This window comes from Ursus arctos, unplaced genomic scaffold (assembly GCF_023065955.2).
Source record: "Ursus arctos isolate Adak ecotype North America unplaced genomic scaffold, UrsArc2.0 scaffold_21, whole genome shotgun sequence".
Classification (NCBI taxonomy): Eukaryota; Metazoa; Chordata; class Mammalia; order Carnivora; family Ursidae; genus Ursus; species Ursus arctos.
The window spans coordinates 5,930,602-5,940,327 of record NW_026622886.1 but is presented as its reverse complement, the minus strand read 5'-3'; the positions used below and the strand labels follow the sequence as shown (position 1 = coordinate 5,940,327).

At 47.0% G+C, this 9,726-nt stretch overlaps 1 long non-coding RNA gene across 1 annotated transcript; it reads left to right on the top strand.

Annotated features, from left to right (window-relative positions):
• The first annotated feature begins 4,328 nt into the window (after window positions 1–4,328).
• Window positions 4,329–8,508, top strand: LOC125282646 (uncharacterized). The gene is made up of 2 exons (XR_007189768.2): window positions 4,329–4,515; window positions 4,667–8,508. It is a non-coding gene; the product is annotated as an uncharacterized LOC125282646 (long non-coding RNA).
• The last annotated feature ends 1,218 nt before the right edge of the window (window positions 8,509–9,726 follow it).

Genomic DNA, 9,726 nt, shown 5'->3' with positions numbered 1-9,726 from the left:
TGTTCTCTTTCCTGAAATGAGACAGGGGTGGGGGCTCATTTTCTACTTTTAACGGGGTTTTAAAATATTAAGTGTGCCGCTGAATGCACTTTTACCTTGTATATCCCATGTAGCTACCAACAGATCGAGACATGGACCATTTCTGGCACCCCAGTGGGCTCCCTTGTTCTCCCTCCCAGTCAGTACTCAGTGTATCAGTTTGCTGTGGCTGCCATCCTAAATTCAGAATCAGTGACCACAAACTCAGCGGCTTTAAACAACACCCAGTATTACCCGAGGGTTGTGAAGGTGAGAAGTCCAGGGAGTTTGACTGGGTTCTCTGCTTCCGGTCTCACAAGGCCAAAGCCAAGGCTCCCGGGAGAGTCCGCTTCCAGGCTCATGCACGGTGTTGGCAGAATTCATTTCCTTCCCGTGCTTCCCACGGAGGCTCAAGTCTCTCTCACACCCTGAATCTGTCCGACCTCCTTGTGCCTCCAGCCAGGGAAACTGTTCTGTCTCTAAGGGCTTTTGTGATTAGATCAGTCCTATCTGGGTCCTCTCTCTCTCGGGGTCAACTGATCAGTAACTTTCATTACATCTGCAAAGGCCTTCTTGCCATGTGACATAACATAGTCATAGCTTCTGGGGGACGTCTGAGGGAAGGGTTGTTGTCCTGCCCACCATACCCCCTTCTGATGTCCAACCCCATTGATGAGTTTTGTCTGCTCTTAAAATGCATCCAAATTAGGGACACCTGCATGGCCCATTCGGTTAAGTGTCTGCCTTCAACTCAGGTCATGATCCCAGGTGCTGGGATCGAGTCCCACCTCGGGCTCCCTGCTCAGTGGGGAGTCTGCCTCTCCCTTTCCCTCTGCCCCTCCCCCTGCTCATGGTCGTTTTCTCTCAAATAAATAAATAAAATCTTTTAAAAAATTCTTCTAAATGAATCATACAGTATGTAGCCTTTTGCACTCAAAGGTTTATCTGTGAGATGTAGCCAGAGGGCATTATCTTTCACCACAGAGACTATTATTCCATTATATGAATATATCACAACGCCTTTATCCATTCTAATGGCGATGGACACGTTTGGGGCTGTTGCAGATAAGGCTGTTATGTACATCCTTGTCAGTACGCACTGTGGTAGACCCATCTACTCATCTCACTTAGGTATCTACTCAGTAGTAGGATTGCTGGTTGAGGGTACGTGCATAATTATCTTTATTAATATGTCCGAACAGTTTTCCAAAGTGATGGTGTCAGTGTTCATTCCCATCAGTAACGTATGAGAGTTCCAGGTGCTTCACACCCCTGTCATCTCTTGAGATGGTCACTTTTTACATTGTTAACCATTTTGCGGAGCATGTGGGGACATCTGTGTGATTGTTGACTTTAATGCACGTTTCTTTGACTACCAATGATGTCGAGTACATAGCCACGTGCTTGCTGACCTCTTGGATATCCTTTTCGGTGAAGCGCCTGTCCAAGCCTTTTACCCATTTTTATCACGTTACTTTTCTTATTGATTTGTAGGAGTTCTTTATATTTTATAGATAAAAATCTTTTGTTAGATATATTTATCACAAATATCTTCTCTCAGGTTGTGTCTTGACTTTTATTCACTTACTGGTGTGTGTGTGTGTGTGTGTGTGTAGTTTTTTTAATTTAGTTTTTTAGTTGTAAAATATACATATGAAATTTACCATCTTGACCATTTTTAAGTATACATTAAATACATAAGTGAATTCATGATGTCATGTAACCATTGCCATCATCCATCTCCAGAACTTCTCCACCTTGCAAAACTGAAACTCGGTGCTGATTGAATGCCAGCACGCCATTCCCCTATCTCTCCAGTCCCTGCCACCCACCATCCTACCTTCTGCCTCTGTGAATTTGACTACCCTGGGTACCTCATGTGAGTGGAATCCTGTGGTATTTGTCCTTTGCAATTGGCTAATTTCACTTAGCATAATGTCTTCAAGGTTCACCCATGTTGTAGCAGGTGCCAGAATTTCATTCCTTCTGGAGGCTGAATAATATCGTCTGTATTACTACATTTTGTTTATCCATCCATTTGTTGATAGACAAGTGGATTGCTTCCACTTTTTGGCTATTGTGAATAATGCTGCTCTGAAATTGGATGTACTCTTACCGGCATATTTTAATGTTCGGAAGTTCTTAATGTTAGTCAAGTCCAAGTTTCAACTTTTTTCTATTATCTGTGGTTTTTATATTGCATATAATATTTGCATATCCCAAGGCCATGAACATAGCCTCTTAGGATTTTTTGCCTACAAGTTTTACTGTTTTATTCTATCACTGAAGTCCGTAATTCTTTAGGTATGATGCGAGGAAAGGATTGAGATTCACTTTTTTCCCCAGATGGCTATCCAGTCGTCATCACTGTTGGCTGAAAAGAGCATCCACCCCCCACTGCATTTCAGTGCACCTCTACTGCAAAGCAGTGATGGGACCAACCCAAGGTTAGGCAAATAGACCGGTGGAAATTACACAGTTTGTTCCTGGATTTTCCATTTTGTTCCTTTGGTCTATTTGTCTAACTTTGTGCAATACCACACTGTTTTAATTATTGTAGCTTTACAGTAAACTGTCATATCTGGTTGTGCAAGTCTTACAACTCGTCCTTTTTCAAGATGATCTTTATTAGTCTAGGGCCTTTGCAATTCTAAAATGTAAATTTTAGAATTAGCTTGGCAATTTCAACAAAACACCTACTGGGATTTTTTGTTAGGATGGCAGTGAATCTATAGATCAATTTATTTTTTTTTGAAGATTTATTTGTTTAGTTGAGAGTGTGAGAGAGATAACACATACAAGTGGGGAGAGGGACAGAGGGAGAGAATCTTCAAGCAGACTCCCTGCTGAGCATGGAGCCCAATGTGGGGCTCAGTCTCACAACCAACGAGATCATGACCGGAGCCGAAACCAAGAGTTGGACACTTAACTGGCTGAGCCACACAGGCGCCCCTGAATCTATAGGTCAATTGAGAAAAATTGATTTCTTAACAATATTGACTCTGTCAATCCTGGTATCTCCCCATTTATTTAGGTCTTTCATTTACTTCAGTAATGCTTTGTAATTTCAGTGTACAGGTCCTGGCATTTTTGCTGGCCATCTCCTTAGGTATTTGGTGCCTTCTAATGTCATTGTAAATTGTTTATTTCATCCATTATTGTTTGTTTCTTAGTATAAAGAAATGCAACTGATTTCTGCATACTGACCTTATATTTAGGAACTTGACTAAATTTATTATTAATTCTATATTATATATATAATCTATATCTATATACTAAATCTATTATTAATTCTTTGCCTGTCAATTCTTTAGGACTTTCTATATATATATCAATATCAAGTTGTGGTATGGTGATGGGCAATCAAATCATATCATATCATCTGCAAAGAGTGAAAATGATTTGCCGCAGCTGGAAACTCACTCCTGGGCTATTCACTCTTCCGATCTAGAAGTGACCCATGTATTTTCAACTATTTCATTGGCCCGAACTAGCCACATGGCCCATCCAGCTGCGGGCGGCTGAATCGTAGGGAGCAGATGAAGTATATATTGAGCATGGCTATTATTAGGATGACGACTTCAATGTACTGAGAGAAAAGAACTGTCAACCTAGGATTTGATACTCCATGAAAATATCTTTTCAAAATGAGGACTTAAGGAAATATTCTGAAACAAAAACTGACTCTTCCCAGGGTGCCTGGATGGCTCAGTGGGTTGAGTGTCTGACTCTTGGTTTCGGCTCAGGTTATGATCTCAGGGTCGTGGGATCGAACCCCCACATCGGACTCCACGCTCACTGAGGAATCTGCTGGAGATTCTCTCTCTCTCCCTCTGCCCCTCTCCCTGCTCGCATGCGTTCTCCCTGTCTCTCAAATACATAAATAAATAAAGCTTTAAAAAAATGGACTCTTCTCACAGCCTATGTGATTCATCACCACTGACGGGTTCCCCCACGGAGCAGGCAGGAAACCAGAGAGGGGCCGTTGTCCATCCGTCCCACCCCAGGGAGCCAGACTGAAACATCGTGGGGGAATGAAGCACAGTGGACTTGGGAATTCATGTTTTCTTAATCACTAAAGATGAGAAAGGCAAGGGAAGGGGATCAGAGAGGTAGTTTGTGTTTATCTTCTTGTTTTCAGCAGGACAGAGTTCTCTGGTGATCACCCTATGGTGGGAGGGATGGAGAGGCGGGGGAGAGAGAGAGAGAGAGAAAGAGGGGGAGGAGGAGGGGGGAGGGGGGAGGGGGAGGAGGAAAGGAAACCGAAACTGACCCTAGTGGACATTTTGCAAAACATTTGGCCACCCAGCATGTGAACCACAAACTCACTTTCTCAGCCTCCCTAGAAGCCAGAGGGGACACAGGTGCTCTACTCCGGATTGGAATTGGAAGCTGGTTTGGAGCTGGACGCAGTAACTGATGTGTCCTGGTCACCTTTTGAAAAGAGGGAATTTTTGTTGGTATGAGGCATAAGAGCAGCATATAAAAGAAAAACATGTAACGTTTTCTTCTGTGAATTTGTTTATTGAAGGGTGGGAGTGTGTGCGTGTGTGTATGCGTGCATGAGTGTGTGTGCGTGCGTGTGTCCATGTGGGGCAGCCAGAGGGTTTGACTGTAGTGAACCTTTGCTATTCTTTTTGCCTCTTAGACACTTGTCCTCTATTTGGGGCAGTTCCCTGCACGAGCACCCTTGGGATGGAGAGATTGGCTTCCACTGCAGAAATCAGATACTCGTTCCCAGCCTCTCCTGCTGGGAGTCCACCAAACAGATGGACCCGCGCTAGACTTCTCATTGTAAGATCCATCCAGAAGGTGTCTGGGAACAACAGCAGCAGCCCCACCTGGCATCCAGAGCCACCAGTGGGCACAGTCCCAGCAAGGCTGCCAGCCCTGGTCCTGTGGCTGCCACGGCCTGAGGGGCTTCTCGCCAGCCCACTTCTCAGGTGATCCTGGGACTGTTGTCCCGGATACCAGGTGTCTCCAGGCCGATTTCTTTCTCTCTGGTCCTGAGATGGCTCGCAAGCTTCCTGATTAAACCAGGTGGCGTTCATTGAAGTTGTTAGCAGCTGGGAATGAAATGTGCTGCAAATGTATTCTGCAGAAACTCGTTTGTCTTTGAACTTGGCTGGTTTTAAAATCTGACTTAGCCTGCTAGATTCCTTCCAGGTACCCGGCTTTCATGCCATGCTCAGAATGGCCTTTATGGATCCAACATTATGAAAAACAGTCTTCTGGTGTTTTACACTTTTATGTTCCCGTGTGATTTTGCTGTTGGTTTCTGATACGTTAATATGATAGTTTTTTCTTGTATTTCTAGCTTAATATGGGTTTTTATTTGGATTTTATTACATGACTTTAAATATTTGTTCTGTGGAGGCTCTTGGCAAGGGGGCAGGTCCCGCCTGGGAGGGGAGGAGGGCAAGGGGACTCCTGTGGGAGGGGCTGGCAGCAGCGCGGTGAGGGGGGGAGGGGGGGGTCTGAGTCAGAGACCTCCAGCAGCTGCTTGGGGTCTCATAACAGCAAGATCCTGTGTTGTCAATAGATCACAGCTGTCTGGCGAGGCTTCACAGGGCGTACAAAGCAGGTGGGTCCTAAATGGTGAAAAATCAGCTTGTCTGGGCTATTTTAAAAATCACTGGATGTGTAAAAATGCGAGTTTGGTGCCAGTGGGCTTTGGAGCTAACGGGTCTCAGCCCGCGGTGGAGAAAGAAACAAGCTGGGGCCAGTAGACAGAGGCCACCTCTGGCCCGTTTACGTATCGGGAGCTTAGACAGCCCGGGCCTGAAGATTTTAGTAGAAGAAGGAGTCGAGCTGCTCCTTCTTTGCACACACAGTGTTGTAGACAGAGTCCGTCAGAGGAGGAACCCGGCGGGTCCCAGAGTAGGGGCAGAGAGCTGGCAGAGATGACGAAGGAGAATGTGCCACACGGGGCTCCACATCCTGGGAACACGGGGAGGCCGGTGCCCCACGCATCGCACATTCTTTCTGTGGAAGCCCCGGGCCAGAGGCAGGGCCGGGGAGAGAGCCCTAAATGGGCAATGATAAGACCACCAGAGCCAAAGTAATGCCAGTAATCTGTAAAATGATCTCAGGCTTTCCGGGGGTATTTCTCCTCTGGACAAATCGCCAAGGTGTCCTCCCATTTTTAAGATGAGCACGCAGGTACAGAGAGGTTGATTCACTTGCTCAAGGCTGCACAGCAAGTAAATGGTAAAGCCTGAACTTGAACCCAGGCAATCAAACTCAGGGCCTGTGCTCCTGACTCTGCAATGCACAGAATCAGGGCTGGGGGCAAAGAGGTTCTGGGGAGGGGAAGACAAGGAAATGTGGTCAGGGCATTAGCCGCGGGGTCTTGCTGGTCTCATCTGACGGTCTCCAAGAAGGAAAAGGTATCCTGATGGAGGGGATGCCTTCTGCACTGTTGCTGGAGGGGGCTCTGGAGAGACCTAATGCAGGAGGGAGGCACAGGGTGCGGGGACAGCAAGAGCAACCCGTTTCCACTCCTCTCTGCACTCTCTGCACCTCCCTGCCCCCCTCCCTTCGCTTCTCCCTTCCCCCCTACTTCCTTTGCCCCATCCACAAGAATAAATAACCTTCCCTCGGAGAAGAACAGGGAAAGCCGGGACTGGGGCCAGCCTGATGACCTCTGTCTCCAGGACCGATGGACCTAGAATTCCCCTGTTGCTAACTAGCAGGCCCCAGGGACACACACACCTGCAGCCCAGAGGAGGGGGGACACCGGTGAAGCCCCCCACCAAGCAGAGGCCGGGACTGGAGGCTGGCCCATCTCCCTGGGGCTTCTCCCCGGGGCTTTTTTCCTCCCCGCGCTTGTCCCCTCCCTCTTTCCAGTTTTCCTGGCTGTCCTGCCTGAGGACAGATGATGCGTGTGTCACTTGGGCTGGGTCACACGGTTCTGCAGGGCCGCCCCCGGGGACACAAGGCCTGGGAGCAACATCCGGCCCCAGGCATGGGTGGGCGGGGGTCTGCCTGCTGTCTGAAGGGTGGGTCTTCACAGGGGCACGGGGAAGGTGCTGACTCCCACAGCCTGGGAAAGAGGCACCTACTCAGTAAGGAACTCCAGCTCCTTCCACACATTTACCAGCCACTAAACATCCCGTTTTGTGAGCACCTGTTCAAGTTTCTCATCGGTTTTTCTATCATGTGTCTGTTTCTCTTTTAATTTGTTGGCATTCTTGATATTTTCTGGATAGGGGCCATCTGTTGATCAGGGGACCATGCAGTAATGAAAACAGAGGTGGAGGTTGGGCCTAGGGCCAGGTCAAGCGGGCCAGGAGCCACAGGGAAAAGCTTGAACTTGAACTTGAGAACCATGGGACAAGAGAAGGGCTCCTTGCCTCCGGGCGACTCCGAGTGTGGTCTAGCATGGGCAGAATCAGCTTCCCCGGGGAGTTTGGTTAGAAGCGCAGAGCTCAGGGGCTCCTGGGTGGCTCAGCCATTAAGTGTCTGCCTTCGGCTCAGGTCATGATCCCAGAGTCCTGGGATCGAGCCCTGCATTGGGCTCCCTGCTTGGTGGGAAGCCTGCTTCTCCCTCTCCCACTCCCCTTGCTTGTGTTCCCACATTCTCTCTGCGTCTCTCTCTGTCAAATAAATAAATAAAATCTTTAAAAAAAAAAAAAAAAGGAAAGAAAGAAAGAAATGCAGAGCTCCGTACCCTGTCCGAGACAAGGGAAACCAAGTCAGCAACCTGACCAACCTGACCAGATCGCTGGGGACTTATGTATGCAGGGCAGTCTGAGAAGTGCTGGTCTACCAGGGAGCCTCAGGGTCACACTCCTGCATCAGAGAGATCACCGCGATTGGAAAGGAGCAGGGGTGGAACTGTCCACGGTCATGGTTCTGTTCCAATGCAAATACACTTGTTCCTTTGAGCTGTTCACGTAACAGGGTTTTTTGTTGTTGTTTTTTTCTGAGGAGAGGGTCAAAGTAGTTATGTACCTCCCCCAGCCTGGCGATAAGTGGCTACTTATTTACTGAGCTCTTCCTTAGCTGTGCGGGTGGTACAAGGGACAGGGGTCAGCTGCTCCCGGGAGCCGCCGAAACCCCGCTCAGAGCCGCCTCATCTCATCTGCCTAAAATTCCAGAGTTAGAGAGAAGGTCCTTGCAGGCATGGGGACCTGGCGCAGAGGCTCCGAGTGGGCCAACCTTGGAGCTGGTGAGCCTGAATTCATCCGCTGCGCGCACAGGAAGAGAAGCCCGAGTAAGCACGAGAAACATCAACACGCTTGCCTTACAAACGCTGTTTGAAGCGACATGGGAGAAAACGCATGGAACGTCCTTTGGGAAACACTCCGCCCATCGAGATACTAGTTTGCCTTGTGATCGTCTGTCATCAAAAGAGATGTGTTCTCTTTCTGATGCTTATCTGAAGCGTCTGCATTTCTTACAATGAACGCGTAAAAAGTATGTGTATGTACGCTTGGTTTTGTTTTGGTTTTTTGTATGTAGGTTTTGAATAAAGGGCTAAAAAGATAGAAGGTTTATCAGTTTCTGGGTAAATCCTAAAAAGTAAATCTAAGATACTATGAATCAAATTGTTTCTTTCCATGCTCCTAAGAACTGATAGCATGCCATCTATAATCTATCATCTATCTCTCATCTATCTATCTATCTATCTATCTATCTATCTATCTATCATCTATCTATCTATCATCTATCTATCTATCATCTATCTATCCCCCAGGACACAGACATTACAAAGTGGTCACACACAGACACATGATCTTGCAGGTGCTGCTTCATGGCTCTTGGGCTGAGGGTTGTGATGGAAAGTCTGAAGCCCATGTGTTTGGTGGACCTGGGGTCCCTTTGTTCTCTTTGGAGTCTGGTAACTTTGCTAGACCCTGGCCTGGTACTATCATTTGGTGGCCATTTCTCCCGGGACATGGTGTGCTCCTTTATGCCCAGAAAGATTTCTTGAATTTTAACTCTATTCGATTAGTTGGAAGATTTTATTTTTAAGTCATCTCCACACCCAACGTGGGGCTTGAACTCATGACCCTGACCAAGATCAAGAGTCACATGCTTTCCTGACTGAGCCAGCCAGGAGCCCCCTGAATTTTAATATTAAATATTTGTTCTGTGCATGCTTTTCAGTCTTCTTCGGGAATTCCAATTAGCAGATGTCGGAGTTTTTCCTTTACTCCGTGCATTCTTGCCAGACCTCTGTTTTCACTTCACTTTGCTCACTGTCCTCACCTTTGTCTTCCTTGTCGATTACTTTTTTTTTTTTTAAGATTTTATTTATTTTGAGAGAGAGAGCAGGAGTGTGGGGAGGGGCAGAGGGAGAGGGAGAAGCAGACTCCCCACTGAGCAGGGAGCCCGACGCAGGACTTGATTCCGGGACCCTGGGATCATGACCTGAGCTGAAGGCAGACGCTTCTCTGACTGAGCCACCCAGGTGCCCCAATAGATTATCATCTTTTTTTTTTTTTAAGTGTCTTTTCCCCCTTGGGCGATTTCTGATAAACATTTGTTTTTGCGACAGCTTTATTTTCCTCGTCTCTTCTTTCCTAAGCTTGACCGCTTCCTTTTCATTTCCTCCCGTTGTCTTGCTGTGTCTTCCCTGAGCCCTGAGATCCCTGTTTTGCTCTTGTACAGAAAACTGCTACACTTGCTTTAAAAAAATTAATTGCAAAAGAATTGCTCACAATTTTCTTTCTTTCTTTTTCTTTTCTTTTTTAAAGATTT